At 40.9% G+C, this 17,228-nt stretch overlaps 1 pseudogene; it reads right to left on the bottom strand.

Annotated features, from left to right (window-relative positions):
- Positions 1–2,092: 2,092 nt before the first annotated feature.
- The window catches only part of LOC141796223 (sorting nexin-5 pseudogene), a 34,581-nt pseudogene continuing 19,445 nt past the window's right edge, over positions 2,093–17,228 (bottom strand).

Below are 17,228 nucleotides of genomic sequence, written 5' to 3'. Positions count from 1 at the left end.
ACTAAGCCGAGTGGGCTTGATGAGTCGACGTAATGGCAGGGGAGCAGACCTGTGTGTGTCTGCGCTGTTTGTTTGTGTACTTGACTGTGGCACAATGGTGGTCAGGCCTCTCAGTACAAGTGGTCATGGCGGTGTCTGGCTCAGACTAGACTGGGTATGGGTCTGATGAGAGTCTAGCCCGGGGGTTGGTGTGGCAGACTGATCTAGACAGAGACCAGAGGACCTCGGGAGGCACGTGCTCGGCCGACTCCTGGACTCACCCACTCCCTCTTTTTCCTGGCGGCCTCACCAGCTCCCACCGCAACACATGTTATAGGATATAAGTGAGTTCTTTTAATAAATTTTGGGGTATTTATTTTTTTCCTCTATTTTACAAACCACTGTTTCTCATTACCATAAACACAGAAATGTTTCTTTTTGGATGGGCAATACCAGCTTGCTGTGGTTTTGCTCACTTCTCCCTCTGATATCTGCTGTGTGTTCAGATAGAGAAGATTATCTGTGCTCTTTTCAGTGTGATGAGGGAACTTTTCTAGTTTTCTATCTCTGTTTCTGTTAACTTTGCTCGTGAGTTAAACTGTTTGCATTTCATCACACCTGTGTCAAAGTGTGGATGCACTGGTCTGAAATGAATTTGCAAAGTGGTGTTTCATTAAAGTCCAATAGATGGCAGACATATACAGCAGAACTCTGCACAGGCAGAGCCTTAACTCTGGATTGCCTTGGACAACTGTCACCACTTTACATGACAATGACAGAAACAGCCAGTGTAAGACCAATGTTTTTTTCAACTTTAAGTAAAAATTCCCCCTCATGAATCCTGTCTTCCATTCAGAAGAACAGACGTTGCAATAAAACCTTTACTCAGTAAAATTTATGCACATAATTTCTGAATTTATTCCACTGAGAGCTAAGTAGTACAACATTAAACCCTCATAAGATTTGGATGTAAGCCTAACAAAGTGTTGAATTGCATAAAAAACAATATTAGGAGTCTGATCTAAAGGTTCCACAACAGTAGACGGGGACCTTTCCCTGAAACAGGATCATAAATGATGGGCTTCTCAAGGCTGTATTTCATTACAAGATCAACAGTCTTTGCCATCAAGCGAGTCTTATTAGTCTCTACTCTTAAATCAATTAATTGTTTTGAGGTTAAGGGTGATAGACAGTCCACCAATTTTACAGGGGCTCCACCTTGACCTAAAGAAAAACACAAAGCACACAAAGTGTGCGCCTCCATAACTTACAGATTTCAAATGTAACCATTTACAACCGCTACTGAACTCGACCTGTTGCCAGAGTACACAGAGGATCAATCACATTTGGGAATATAGACCGAGGCTGTACTCATGAAAATTCAGCGTGCAGTTCCTGTGTTGTTAGAAGCAGCTCAGAAAACACTGTGACGTCTATAAGGCCTAAGAGTATACATATCACTGGGAAGGAAGGAAACAATTCTAACCGCACACAACCGTGGTGTGATGGTCACCGAAAATAGTCTGTGACCTTAAAGTCATCTTTTCTGAAATGAATTGAGGGATTTAAATGTGGTATTTATTCAGTACAGTCTTCTTTTACAGCCTGTTGCTGGATTTAAAACACATACTGTCTACATTTAAAAAAAGATGTGTTGTTTATCAAAATAATGTTATTTTTATAACAATAGGAAAATAATCCCTGAAGCAGTGGAGCACCATGACTTGAAATCTAAGTCTTTCATCAGCCTGTCTTTGAAGCTTTTCTACTTTTTTAATTACCATGCCACTTTTTGGTTTTTCCTAAACAGTTTGTGCAGAATAGAAGGATTTTAAAAAGACTTTTTTCCTCCTAACAAACCTACGTCATCAAGTCGCTGTTTTCACTTTAGAATACTGGTCTAGCTTTGAGACTGCCTTTGCGCTGAAGGACTTGTGCCTTTTACCCCGACAATGGCCATGATTTCAAAGCCTGTCTGCGAAAGGCTTCACTGACATAACTGACCTTTGGGCAAAAAATGTTTGAGCTCTCATTGTGAGTGAAAATGAGCTGGGAGTTTGCTGTGTCTGCCAGAGAGTTGTTTTGTCTGTGGCTGAGTACACACACCCAACTGTCACCTCTCAGAGGACACCTCGCATCGTGTCGGATGTCTCTGGGTCTCTGCGCGGTGACCAGAAGGGGAACAGACCAGCAGTATGGAGACTCGCTCTGTAAACACAGGGAGTTGTCGGTGGATCTTGGCCCTGTCTGCAACAAGGGGAAACCATTACGTACTGTATGTTTTGATATGAGGTGTCAACTATGTAATCAGCAGGAACTCACTTTGCACTTCCCCCTTTGAGTTTGACAAATATAATCATCACTTACAGTGGTCAGTATTACACCCTGTAATTCACCACTACATCACTCAACAGCATGTGTAATGAAGCCAAGCTCTAACTGCTTAGTTCTTAACGTTGTCTATATAAAAATCCAAGAAAACATCTGGTTTCATAATTAGCACAAGTAGATATAACAAAACGAAACAAAAGCTCCTCCCGCTTAAAAACCACTCTGATTTACAGCCTCAATTTCAAGAGTAGTAACAATGTATAAAATGCTAACAAATACAGATTTGTGTGGTTTTTAAAGTTGTCAAATTATCTAATTTTGTAACAGAAAAATGTAACAATTACTTATTTTAAAGGCTCATTTTAATGTTTTTAGAGATATAAAAAAACATTTATAAAGATGTGAAAGCCAAAACTTAACCAGGAACCTCCAACTGTGAGGAAGTGCAGAAGTGCGGAAAACTGTAATTCAACACTTCAAATTGTTCTGCAATTCCTCCTAATGGCACACACTGTGTAATAATGGAATTTATATTTTACTCTGTAGTTAAGAAGATATAAGAAATAAGAGTTTTGCATAGTAAGAAGCACAGCTGACTTGACTGGCAGGAGTGTAGGTTATAGCTGTCAGCAAGGAGGCTCAAAAATCACCTCAACTCTGTATCTTTTCCTCACTGTTGATTAGGGGTGGGAGAAAAAAGGATGTATCGAAGTATTGTGATTTTTTGTTCAAAAATCTTGTCTTTTTTCCCTCTTTTTCTTCATTTTAATCTTTGTTTATATGCTGGGTTGGAAAAAAGTTGAGTTGTATGATTCCCTGAATAAGTCCTGAAAACTGACTCACCTGATGTGAATATTTTCAGAATATATGGCTCCTGATGTTGTCTGTGGACATCATCATCATCATCATTCATCTTTTTTAGGTCGATCAAATAAAGTTGGATTCAGCATTTCTGAGATGACACCAATGATTCCAGGCTTCAAAACTTCTTTTGGAATCAGTTGACGTGCCCTTCCTTTTACTTTTAAAAGTCGTAAGCTGGCCCTCATTTTAAAATGATCAGTTGGTTTTCCAGTGATGAAACAGTTCACAAAATCCACAGTTCAATTCTTATCATGGTTTTCAGTTCGGTTTGGTGTATATTGTTGTTGTTTTGAACACCTTTATTTTTATGACATACCCTAAAAATCCGCTAATAACGGATTATTTTTAATCAATTATGTCATGTATAGTCATTTTTTCGTAATCTTTGTATTTGGAGTGGATCATCACTTTGTATGGTTCATTGTCGGTCACGGACACCAAACTTTTTGTGGCTTCGGCGATATTTTTGACTACTTTTCTCCTGTGTTTGTCTGGAGATCCTACATGTAACCATGGCTGCATTGTTTACATGCGAACTCAGCTGTTAGCAGCCTGTAGCATGTCAATGCTAACTAGTGTAGGGCTTGATGATTTCCCTCAAGCTGAGGAGGAGGAGGTGAGGACGACGTGCCGGTTCTCGGGTGTGAGCTGGGAGATGACAACGTGGACCTGTCCTTCCATCCATCGTTGTTGGGAACGTGGGATCCAGCCCCGGGGGATGGATGAGCTAGCTGTGCTAATCCAGCGGCATCGTGCTGTTCACGGACGTGGCTGACGGAGCTGACATCGGACGCCGGCGACACATCGGAGGAGCTTCGCCTGCTGTGAGCAGACAGGATCCAGGAGACAGAGACTGAACAGACTGCTGGGGAGGCTCAGTCCTGGACCCTGTGGAGGTGGTGACTGGCTGGGCTGGAGAGTGGTGGACGAGTGGTGGACGGGAAGTCGTCATCTATTTTCTTGTGGACCTTTTTGCACTTTCTATACTCTTTCTTACTTTTGTTTTCTTAAATGCTGCGGTGACTCCTGAATTTCCCCTCGGGGATAAATAAAGTATTTTCTATTCTATTCTATTCTATTCTATTCTATTAAAAACCTGACAGTCTGTTTCCCATTTGAAACATCATTAAAGCTGAGTGATACATTGCTAGTTTCAACATGCCAACTCCTCAGCAAGGAAATCCTATTGGCTGTCCCAGAAGTCACTAAAAGCCACTAAATGGCACCATTGTCTGATTTGCATAACAATCAATTTGCATGTAATTGTAATGGACTCTGTGGGCAAGAGAAATTACATGGGAGAGACAGAAAGCAGGTAAAAACTTTTTTTTTTTTTTTAATGTCAAAATGAGAGTCCTGAGACCAGAGAAGTCTGATAAGTCATTAAATGTAGCAACTAAGTCTCTTAGCAACACAAATTCGCAGTTTTATCCTCCACTTTCTTACCGTCATCATTAGAGCTCACACTGAATCTAAAAAGTGCTCCGTGACAGCAGAATGACTCAATGCTATAGGTATACCCTCTAACCCCTAAATTCCATTGCATGTGCTGCGCAGCACAGCGGTGCGCTGTGTTCTTGCTCTGATTGTCAAACCTCACTGGAAGCAGCGTGCTGCGCAGCACTGAGCAGCACTGCGCCGCTCAATCCGGAGGGGGAGGACTGGTCCTCAGAGAGTCCCAGGCTCTTGTGTGAATAGCAATATCACACGATCACCATCCACTCCCATAACTTTTGATATGTCAGTCTACATCTTGTCCTTTCTACCTGTATCCTTATAAAAAGGATGTTTGGGATCATACAGAATGTTACACTTATCCACTTCCAAGATCAGCTTCTCTTCATCCATGCCTTTGTGTTGCATCTGGGACCCTGCGACCGACTGTTTACCTAATGCACGTGCCTCCAGATGTGACGTATTTACAACATATGGGGAAAATTTACGTTCGATAGTTTGTGCATTGTATTTTATTTGGGATCTTCCCGGTACTTCACACAGTGACTTCCTGTCTAGTGCTTTCTTATAGTCAGTGAATTTATGAGGTTTGGAAGCGGCCGCGCCGAAAACAGACCTGAAGCGTGTTTCTCGCGGCACGCGCCGGCGCTTCAGCAGGGCTTGCAGTGGAATTTGCTTGATAGATTACAATGGAATCTGAGTGCTCCACAAGGGCGCGACGCTGCGTGGCGCTTGCGGTGAAATTTAGGGGTAACTCTGTCTTTTCTGCTTGTCATGTAAACAACACACACGCCTCCCCACAACTGCTCAGCTGTATCCTTCGCCTCCCACTGTGCAAACGTATGATTGGAGCTACATACTCGCTCCAAACTAAGTTGTCACACAAAGAAAAAATAAAAAATAAAAACAAACCGAACAAACCTCACGTGCCCCGAACAGAGTGAGCAAAACCAAACTGAATAGTTCAGATTTTTTTTCAATAATTTTTCCATCCCTATGATTTTCATGAAGGGAACATTTCCTGTTTAAAAAAATGATATGGGGGTTCAAATGTTACACTCACTATCAAAGTCTGTTTTTATTAACATTTTATGCACCATCCCAGCTATTTTAGAAATGGGGCTGTTCAAGTGAAAAGCTGCTATGAGACAATATTAAATCAGTCATTTCTGAAAGTGTCTTTGTGATAGAAATACAATTTATGGGTTTGTAACAGCTAAAGCCTATTCTTCCAGAGCACATCTGTATGTCATTGTTTCTTAACCACTGTCTCCACGTAGAACACACAGTTTAAGAAAAGAGATTCTGAAAAGAGAGCTATTTGGAGGCATCATCATGGGGAAAAGGACACAAAAGGAAAACAGGCTCATTTTTAATTTGGTGACAGTCACAATGCATTCCCCTGCTTTCCAATTAAAATAATTTCATCTCTGTCTGCTCAGACCTCTTTTTCACTCCACACATGACTTGATAGGATTTCCAGAAACCACAATAAGACAAAGCTCATCTGTATTATTAATGACTGGAAGGCCTTTGAATCTGGCACACTGGAAAGGAGCTTTTTCTGTTTTTTTTTTTTTTTAAACTGAGCTTACAACTGTCACAGACAATTAATATGTCACGTGTTTTTTTTTTGTCAGGAGGGTGTTTTCTGCCTTCCTAACTTAAGAGTTGGGGAATCTATCGAAATATTCCTTTCAGTAGTACTTGGTCTTACAGAGAAATTAGGTTTGGTTAATCGTTATCCACTACAGTGTGGATGCCCTGGGGCTTGTTGCACTAGCTGCGTACGCCGTGGTGTAACCTTGCACTGGAGTCAGAGCTGAAAGTTAAGACCTTTAAGTTTTTCCCTGTGCACCAATTAGACTTGGACCCTGATTGTGTTACACCTGAGAGTAACTTTTAACGCCCAGGAAGGAGCAGGTGTTTGTAAAGTTACAGAACACTCTCAGGATTTTTGCTGTCTGCTCAAAGGCTTCTCAAAGCCTAACCTCTCTTGGCCACTAGGCTTTAGTAGTGCCCCAAAATAGTCCTATTTGACTTACAGAGACAGAATCACAGTGCTGTGTCTGTTCTACAGGTGCATATTCCTCACAGTTTTTATTTAAATCACTGAGCTGTCCATGCCATACAGCTTTCTGGAGGCAGGAGAATTCTTTCCTAATACATGAATGGTTATGCATCTTTATAACCTCCTTGGCACCATATCAATAGATGACTACATTTTTGGAAAGGTACTCATTAGGGCTGCAATGATTTGTCGACATAATCGACTTTGTCTACGATAAAAATTAATCAACGCAAATTTTGATAGTCGACGTGTCGTATTATTGTTTTTATTGTCAATGTTACATAGTGAAATCACATACCAGGGTGTAATACTCATTTGTAACTTCAGTTCACAGCATGAGGTGCTGTGTTATTGGATACTTTTATGGGAAAAGATCACTATGTTCATACATGAGGAATATTGATGAGGAAAAATTTCCACTCCCAGGGAGCGCTGTGCGCTGACGGAGGCTCTACATCTCCGGCTTGGACAGCCTGACAGCTCCCGGAGTTTAGCGTCTGATAACAGGATTTAGAGAGTCTCCTTCACTCTCTGTTACCGACAGTTTTTCAGGATCTGAGTCACAAACTAGTGTCAAAAACTCCCCTAACTTTTGAAAAGAAAGGACATTTATCTGATGGATCTCTCACTCTCAAGCTCACACTGCACCTGTAACACTCAGCGGGGAGGACTGGGGGGGTGCGCATGAGCCAAATAGCGCATGTAGCGAAACGAAACTAAACGCATTGTCATGGAGAGCTGGGAGAGAGTCAGGCGGGATCATTAATAGAGCAAAGCAAGCCCCAATAAGCAAATAAGAATTAGAAAACAAGCCCTAAGTCACTAATAAGCGGTCTGTCCAACACTGCGTACAACAACTTTGTTTCCCTGTTACCTGCTTCATTCATTTTGAGATTTATTTATTTTTTTGTATAGTAGGCTACTTATATTTTTTCATGTCATCATGAATGAAATAAAGATAAACAAACATACAAACATGACACAGGGCTGACCAATCAGAAGTGAGAACCTAACTCTGTATAAATGCAGTGAAAATGCAACACACAGGTTGAATTTTAAAGGTCTGCACATTTTAAAGGCCAAATTAATCGACTAATCGAAAAAAAAATCGATTAATTAGTCGACTTTAAAAATAATCATTAGTTGCAGCCCTAGTACACATCAGACTAACCCCTAATTTACACATAAAGTGTGAGCGCAGCGCCACACAGAGCCATGCATTACCCTGTAACCACTCTAGTCAATCATTGCAGCGGTCCATCAGCACTTGCACTGGAGTCAGAGCAGAGTCAGATCACCAACTGCAGTACACAGCTGTTTTGCTGCGAGTCTGTTTTTGCCGGAGGATGCTGCAGATCTGCGTCAGTCTCTGCAGAGCAGATTGTACCAAACAGGAAAAGGACCACAAAGCGATCAGAGTATCCAGTCATTTCAAAATAAAGCACGATGTTACTGGCTCCTCGTCATAAATCTCATCCTTGTGTGTCAAAACTACGTCACTGACACATGGCCAGAAGTATTCAGAAGGTCAGATCCAGAAGAAATCTGATGTTTTGGATGAGGTAAAATTGATCTTGGAAGTGGAAAACTTAATAAATGACGACGCATTTTTTCTGCAAGGACACAAACAGAAAGGAGAAGGCATGGACTAAAGTTGCTGAAGGTTTGGGAGAGCCATGTGAGTTGAACATGCTAATTAATTTCCATGCAAGTGGGTTGTCATGGGTGGGATTCTTGCACCAACATGTGGTTCTCCTGTGATCTTAGCATCCAGCTGCTATGGAGTGCACTGCCCTGTGCTGTGCAGCGCTCACACTTTATGTGTGAATTAGGAGTAAGTGTTAAGAGCTCTGCATTACTCCTCAAATACACTCGACACGTTCGCAGCCCGGCTTTGCAACATTGCATGTTGACTGTGTTTGTCCACTCACACCGGCTGTGTGTTCTGTCTGGTGAGCCCTTTGACTGACAGACAGCTGGAGTCAAGAGACCAAAATTCCCACGCTTCCCACTCCATTGATATGTCTCTCTTCATTCATGTTGGGCTGTAAAACCTCAAACCTGTTGACTCCTGGTCTGTTCAATATGTCCATTTGTCGTTGTACTCAAGCCAAAATTGAAGTGATTTTGACACAGTTTGTTTTACTTTGAAAGTCACTGTGTCAGGTGATTTAAGGTAGTTTGCGGTCAGCTGGTGCTGTGATGGAGAGCCGGGGGACTGGAGATGCATGTGGTGTATTTCAGCTGTTAAGCTATGTGGACCTGCAGCGTTGAATCAACGCAGGGTTGGAACTAAGTTTCAGTTCATGCACAGTTGCTGCCTGTTGCCCCTGGAGAGCATGCTTAATGATTATAATATTCCTCACAAACAGACAGAGTCTGCTTGCTGGCTGTCTGTTTGCCGGCTGTCTGTTGACACAGCGGTCACCCTTGTGAACACAGACAAATTCTTCAGAAACAAAACAAAACAAAATGCCATCTTAATGGACATATGGCCTACATTGTTGTTCGACCACCATGACAATGTCTCTTTCTGTTTCCTCTTATGTCTGGATGAATTAAATAGATCAAGCTCTCTTGATTGTGACCTATTAGTGTAAAGTTCAGAGAACCAGACTGGTTGTTAGACACCATATCCTGAGTGTATAATGATATTATACAAACTATGTATTACACAGCCTTGTTTTGTGGTGGGGACAGAGTAGATGCTCCAGATAAGGTTTGGGTTGAAGTGAAGCTGGAGGAGATTCTGGAAGCCATTGAGGCATTGATCTCAGGGTCCCCCAATCCATACTGGGCCCCGGGTTATTCTGTACTCCCTCACCCTTCCTTTTTATAGTCTTTGTTGTGGTCTCTGGGACAATCGGTTACAGCCCAGTGAAATGGAAACCACTGCTGCAGCAAACTATTAAACAGAGGATCCAGTTACTATGACCAGTCTGGGAGGGAATGTGTCTTTATGGGGGATTTAGATACTAAGAATAGTGAGCTCTTCCAAAGCAACAGCAAATGTTTTATACATGTTAAACAAATTACTTTCATTTCAACTGGTGTGATTCCTTAAGTTACACAGAGATATTTCATTTCGATTCCTCTGTAGATCACTTCAAGCCTCTTTGCTGTGTTTACTTAAATGTTAATGTTGTGTTTTAACCAACTGTTCCCCAAATATCTATTTGCATTTGGGATTTCAGGTTGGGGATGAAGTGGCTTCATTCCCAAAGCTATCAAAGAAACAGCAGACGACAAACACAACAATGATGATGAAGTGGATAAACAACATTCCCCCCGGAAACCCAATACAACTTGTTCCTGTGAATTGGTCTGTCTGTGTGCCTCACTGAGGCAACAATGGTGAGTTCTGTTTGAGTCTTGTGGGTTCCAACCCCAGACCCTGTCTCCCAGTTGGATCGGCACAAATGGACGGCCGCGGTCGCTGTGGATGCTTTGTTTTCCACAGTCCTTTCTGACTGCTGTCCCGCCCGCGATGGGACCATCTGCCTTCTCAATTAAAAGGCATGTTTGTGCTCCACATTTGTTTGTGCTCACAGATGATTTTTGTAATAAAACTCAGACTTTCTGGTATTTCTTGGATTCCTGGGTGATGACATTGCGCTTTGCTTTTTTGGGCTTGTGGCTGTCTCCCATGGAAAATGAAGCTTGCAGAAACTACTAGCTGCTTTCTGGTGTGTCTGTGGGATGAAATGAAGAATAGAATGAGTCTTGCTGATGTTCTCTCGGCCACAATTAAGAGCAGACCCACTCAGTGCAGGGGAACGCACAAGTAGAAGGACTAATGGCTGAAAAAACTGTTTCTACCAAGAAAATATTTTCATTAGGGCTGCATCCAAACATTATTTGGAAACCTGATTAATCTGTTGATTATTATTTTTTGATAAATCAATGAATTGGATATAAAACACCCCTTATTTTTTCAATTCTCCTTGTTCAAAAACTATTATTTTTATAATTACTCAACTCAACTTTATTTATAAAGCACTTTAAAAATGACCCCAGCTGAAACAAAGTGCTGTACAAAAAATATGCTGCACGCATAGATAAGTTAATGAATAAATAGAAAATGCAATTACAAATTACATAACAGTGACAAAACTATAAAAAAAGTGCACTAACGCAGGTTAATTTTTGGCTGGCTCTTAAGTTCAGGATGCAATCCATTAAGACAGTTGCTTGCTTTGGTGGACATAAACTGTTTCTTGTAAAGTACTCACTCAGGTTTGTTGAAAAACAGTAAGAGTATGCATTATAGCAGGTTAAACTCTGTCCATTTAGTTATCATTCATAATTAGTATTTGCATAAAGGTCATTAACACAAAGACCATCTTCAGACAAGACATTTTCATTGAATATAACAGAAAACCCATGTTGAGTGGTGGAAAGAGGCCACATTTTTGTCAGAATTGTCCAGCTCTAATACTTAATGTCTTTGATCAAATGATTTTTTTTTTCATCCTCCATGTCTCAATGCCCCACTACTCACATATCCAGTTTCATCACTCAGACCTTCTTTAAGAGAATTAAAAATCAAAATGAAATGAAAGTTGAATAAAAATACATTGTTATGGTAGTTACTGAGTTTTTCCTAATGTCAGTAAAGTAAACATGTTGGACTGATAACAGTGTTACAGGAGACGCCTGTCAGTCATTCTTGATACCCCTGACAGGGATCTGACAGACCATGCATGTGACTGAGTAATTAGCGTGTGTATGTGTGTGTAGTAAACCTGAGCTTGGTCTGAACCTCTTCACCACTCCACAGAATTTGTCATACTTGCCAAACGGGGTGACCAGGTAACAGTAGGACAAGACAAATTCTCAGAGACATGCCAAAATTTTTCCAACGTTAAAATTGAGTTTTGTAGTTTTGTGGTGACTTACCTCACTACGACCTCACCTCCTCCTCCTCCTCAGTTGTTATTCCATCTCTGCAGTGCCCTTGTGCAGCACCTTATAGTAAATGCAATGTTTGCATGTAACACACTTTCTAGCTTTACCTGACATGATTTACCCAATCACTCAAGCGGTTTTAAGCCTAACTGCTTCCTTTGCGTCCTCTATAATTCACGTGTCGTTATTTATTTTGGATGGCGACTTCACTTCATTTCCACCAAGCTACAATCGTATTTACATGCAATGTAAACAGCTCCACAACTTAGTGACGCAATAATTATGTAATAATTGCATCAATAATGAAGTACATTGTCAATGCTTTAATTAGTTGATTTGATCAGTTTTATCAACTTGTCATTGCAGCCCAAATTTGGTCATTAGGTCTATCATTCTATCACTGTCATTGTCATTTAGCTCTATCATCAGTCACTAGTTCTTAATCATGAAAATATAACCTACTTAAAGAAGGACATGGACATGTTTTAAAATGAAACTATTTTAAGTATATTCCAGAAGAGTAGATTTTCCTATTGCATATATTTACTATATATTTACTACATTTAGTATTCTAAATTTAATTCCCCAGTGTTGAGGACATTTTAATACCTTTTTCCGTACATTGTGGATTTGGCGTTGGCTTACTTTTGAACAGTGTTGTACTGTCGTGGGAGCTCAATGGACCACACACAGCCATTTTCCCAGAGCTCATTCTGGCCGGTACCCACTCGCCTAGACACCGAGTCTGGGAAGAGAGTGTTACCAGAAGTGACCACCAGTCACTCTTTTGATGAGCACTGTTCCGCAAAGGGCCCTGCCAAGAAGCTGTTCATTTGTAACAGGGCTGAGATACGTTTGAGAACAAATCTGACCTTTTAAGCAGAAAACTCCAGAGTAACGTACCTCTGAAAACAGATGATCAGGAGCTCCAAGTGTCCAAAGTACAAAACACTGACCCCTGCAGTTTTGGAGCAGAAAGCATAACCCAGCCTTAAGACCATGTGAGCAGTAAACATGGGGAAGTCTGCACAACTGACAGGAATTCCACTTTCAGCTGCTACTGTGAAACATGGCATACCTAATTGTACAGTGGTCACCCACTAGGTCTAAATAGGGTTCAAGACCACACAGTATGATACAGGCCAACTGTAGAAAACACTACGAAACACAAGAGGAAACAGAGCTTTCCTCACTGGTTGTTTTACTTTAGGGTGACCCATCTGCATAAGGTCTCAAAATACACAGTTTTCCATATCTGATTCATTTCGACACCTCAAGCTTGTGGTACATGACGCCACTTTGAGTGTGAATCCGTGTGACCTAGATGTTTGCTGTGTTCAAAGCATTGCTACTACTGGAAGTTAGATAATAGCACCCATAAGATTTTGATCATTCAAGTTATGCTCTTTCCCTCTTTTTTGGAAAACTCATAGCAGAAATCTTCAACAATTCAAAGACCAAATGGTGAAGAGGTGAGGTTAATGAGGTGTTAAGTAGTGTGCTTCCTCATGAGGAGAGCCCCATATGTTCTCCTTAAAAAACCTCCAACAAAAAAGGGAAAACAAAGAGTGTCTATCACTGGCCAGCCCAAGTTTAGATCACCCCCTCCTGCTAATGACACATTCAAATTAGCTGTGGTCAGGGTTTTCTACGCAGCTAGATTCACACAAATTCTTCTCCCCACCTCACCTCTCTCTGGTCTGGCCTAAGAAAACCACATGCCGGGGTCAGTGAGCTCTCCTCAAGCCAAACCAGACCCATAATTTTGCTTTTGTTTCAGATCTAGCCTCAGAGCTTGAAATATAAAGACCCAGGCCAGCCTGGGAAGGTCAATACGCTGAAGGAAAGAGTGAGATAGAAAGTGGGAATGATTGAAAGAAAGCAAGCAGGAAAGAAAGTAGAAGCGAGACTGGGTAGAAGGAGAAAAAAAGATGTCAAGAGCGCTGGTGAGTGTAGTGGTTTCCAATCTGTTGAGGAAGTCTTTATTATACAGTATGTGTGTGGATAGGAAGAGCTGTGTAACAAGGAGTGGATCTCGCCAAACCACTGGCCATTACTGACCAATGTTGACCATTACACCCAATGAGCTTTAACTGTTTCAGTGCTGTTATCTCAAGGTTGACGGGGTGCATTCACACTTAGGTGATCTCATTCAAAGTGACATGAGAGTAAAATACAACTTCTCTCACAGTACTGTTAACGGCAAACCACTGATTTTAATATAGCTTCAAAAATGTAAACAAACATCTGCTCATGCATGACTCACCTCTTTTTCTTTCTAACCAGCTGTTTATGAAGACTCAAAGTGATTTTCTGTCTCATTGTCTGGTGGTGCACATTGAGTGATTGTGCTTGACAATCAACAACCATTGTGTGAAACTTGCCCCTGCAGATAAACTTTTACTTGGGCCATTCATAAATTGGCTATTTAAAGCATGTTTAACTTACAATAAATTGTTTCTTCTTTCCTAAAGTCCTGAAGGCCAAAAACCTTTCCAACAATGGCACTATATACACAGTCTTGCTACTTAATTTATACACAGCTGACATTTAGGTGGGCCAAACCAGAACTCCAGTCATGATGAAACAAGTTTTGTGCCAATCACCACCTTGTGTTAAATTCAAAAAGGTCAGGATACACACACCATAAGGCCTCCATTGTAACAAATGGAGAGAAGTGGAGGTGGTGTGGTGTAGGGGGGTGATGGACTGAAACCCAAAAACCTCAACCTCCTTTTAAGAACAACAAACCAGTTTTATTTGAGAGGCAGCTCGTGTATTATACTCCCCTGACCTCAGGAAGCTTTCTCTTTCAGTCCAGCTCTGGACACATTGTTCCACCATGAAGGGACCGAGCAGATCTGACACATGTGATGGGCAAACTGTAGCGTGGCCTCAGCCACAAACACAGCAACATTTGGCCTCTGGAGCCTCGTTTCATGGGAAGCCGAGGTTTGAACCACAAATGGACAATAACATGGTTTTCTTGGCGCACATCGGTTCTTTGTGTATTATGTGACATATTGCTTGGCTTAGCATTACCCATTGTAAAAGTATCGTAAATCATTAAGCCTCATGGGGAGATGCTGAGTAATGACTGGCAGTATAATATTATAGAATAACATTTGCACACACATTTCTAGAAAATGAAATAGAAAACTATTTTAAGAAAATAAACGGAACTTAAATGTTTACCACAGCTAGAGTTGACACAGAAAAGACATAATGGCAGAATCATATACTACTGGGGTCACCATCCTGTTATGGAACCTGTTTAGGACAGTCATATTGTAGTGATGTGGTTTTTCAAAAATGTGATGTCGGGTGTGGCTCAGAATTTTCATAAAAAAGTCAAAACTTTGACTTTGATCTGCTGCTGGGTGTATGAGAAAGAATTTATGCTACCATATTTATACTGAAGTGCTGTCATAGTACATCACAGATTTCTTTCATTCAGCTTTGTGCAGAAAGTTGGTGCATATGATAACACTGTCTTAGATGCCCAGCACTAGGGCTGCATGACATTGGGAAAAAATGACATTGCAATTTTTGTTTCCTGTGATGCGTATTGCAATATATTTAAAGAGCAGAATCCTCCCTGAAATGATAACATACTCTCACCTGAGCTGGGCGATACATCGAATATACCTGAGATATCAAAGGTTGTTGCACATGAGATGTATAAAATGACTATATCCCAAACATTGCGTACAAATAGTCACGTTATTGTTTCCAGACATTGGAACGTAAATCTCTTTGGTGATCCCCTCGTTTCACTCTCTGCTGCTCTGCTGTTGCTCCCCTCACTGCGAGCACTTCACTCCCCCCGCTCACCACTCGCTGTTGCATCTTCACAGAGAAGACGCTGGGAAATGTTTCTTGTGGTGGTTGTGCCAGCTCTCTATACATAATGTTCTTTTCTGTGAATGTAAATGCACGCACGTGTTTGTGTGTCTGCGACCGCGTTGGGACAGAACTTTGCTGTGTGCAAAACAGCGTGAGCAGAAATGTGAAGGCGACGGTGCACAAATGACATCCTGTCACTTAAATTAGATAGATAGCATAAGGCTGTTTAGTTTGTTAAATTAAAAAAAACAAGATATACACCTGATTTATGAGAGAGGTAACTCTAAATCACTTCTGCTGTGATCTGGCACTATACAGAAAATAAAATTACCTTGACTTCCAGGGGGGCAGATGCGTCTGTTGGGGAGGCGGGCATCTTGAAAAGATGGTCTGCCTTGAAAAGAGAAAAAGGGTGATTTCTGCAGGAAACAAAGCAAGCTTTAAGCACAGATTAGATTAACATTGAACTGTGACTATTTTAAGTTTTATGGCAGCTCATGAAATCATGAGATGTGGGAAGGAGTATGTGAAATAAATAATAAAATGTGCTACCAGAAGATCGAAACCAGACATTAGAAACAAATCGAGAGTTCATTCTGGCTGAAGACGAAGATGAACACACGGAACTGGAAGCCGCTGCCTTTAACCCCAAAAGTGTTGAATATAGCACCTCATGTGAGACAGTTTGAGCAGTGAATAAAGACAATAATGTTCAAGAATAGGCATCATAATGAGTGCAGCGTCTGGACGGACACTATGTCTTACTTTACTAAAGTTGTGTGCATTTCTGGTCGTAATGGAAACACCAGCAAGGCGAAATTGTTCTTTATAGAAACTTCAGAAATATAGTTTTTATTTTGCGAAAACGTGTAATGGAAACGCAGCTTTTGTCGGTCGGCCAGTCATTCAACCACTTACACTGCATGTGAGCCCTGATAACAGCAGGGGAAATGACAGAGTGCTGACAAAGTGCTCTATTTGTGCCAGCTGTTACATGTAATATGGTAAAATATATAAATGGATGCTCATTTAGATCTGTCAGGATTCTAAAATCAAAGTCAGAATCAGAGTAGACTGTACAAAATGTACAAAAGTAGTCCAGTTGAAATTTAAGCATGTTACGTATGTAGTGTTTTTTATTATTGTCTACACCTGCAGCACACATGGTATGGTAGTGTTGTGTGAGTTGCTGTTGTCTTGACTTCCCCTTTCCTATTAAAGACCTTTAATCAAGGCAGTGCCTTATAGGAGATAAAGACATTGTTTAGTTACTCCAGGTTCTTTTATAAAGATCAAATTAAGGACAGTATCACAGAACAAGTTTGATAACCATTTTCTGAGATTAACTGCCACGGAAACCTGAATTTTAGAAGACTGGCTTAAAAAAAAAAAAAAAAAATCTACTTGTATCTTTAGGGCCTGAACATAAGAATCTACAATGAGTGGTCTAAGACAGACCACCATGGGGAGATTTTCTAAATGGAAACACTGAAAAATTCTCTTTCTAAGCAATTATCTCACTGCCCCTGATATTGAGCATAAAACAGAGAAATGTTAGCATCTGGCTGGTCAGGTTATGCACTATGATTGGTGAAATTGCCAAATGGCAGGCACATTATTGTAACATGATGTACACACACTTTATATTGTAAAGTAAACAACCCAAACTGCAGCCCAAAGGGCAACAGTTTAACCCAGAGTGTTTCTACCTCTGCTGTGAATTGTTTATTTCTATGAAGAAGTTTTACTGTAGGTAATTGCATCTGACAGGGTG

The sequence above is a fragment of the Halichoeres trimaculatus genome, unplaced genomic scaffold (assembly GCF_033239565.1).
Source record: "Halichoeres trimaculatus isolate MK-OKI-2021-1 unplaced genomic scaffold, fHalTri1.1 fHalTri1_scaffold_10, whole genome shotgun sequence".
Classification (NCBI taxonomy): domain Eukaryota; kingdom Metazoa; phylum Chordata; class Actinopteri; order Labriformes; family Labridae; genus Halichoeres; species Halichoeres trimaculatus.
Note: the sequence above shows the minus strand (reverse complement) of the source record. Positions and strands in the feature narration are given on the sequence as shown.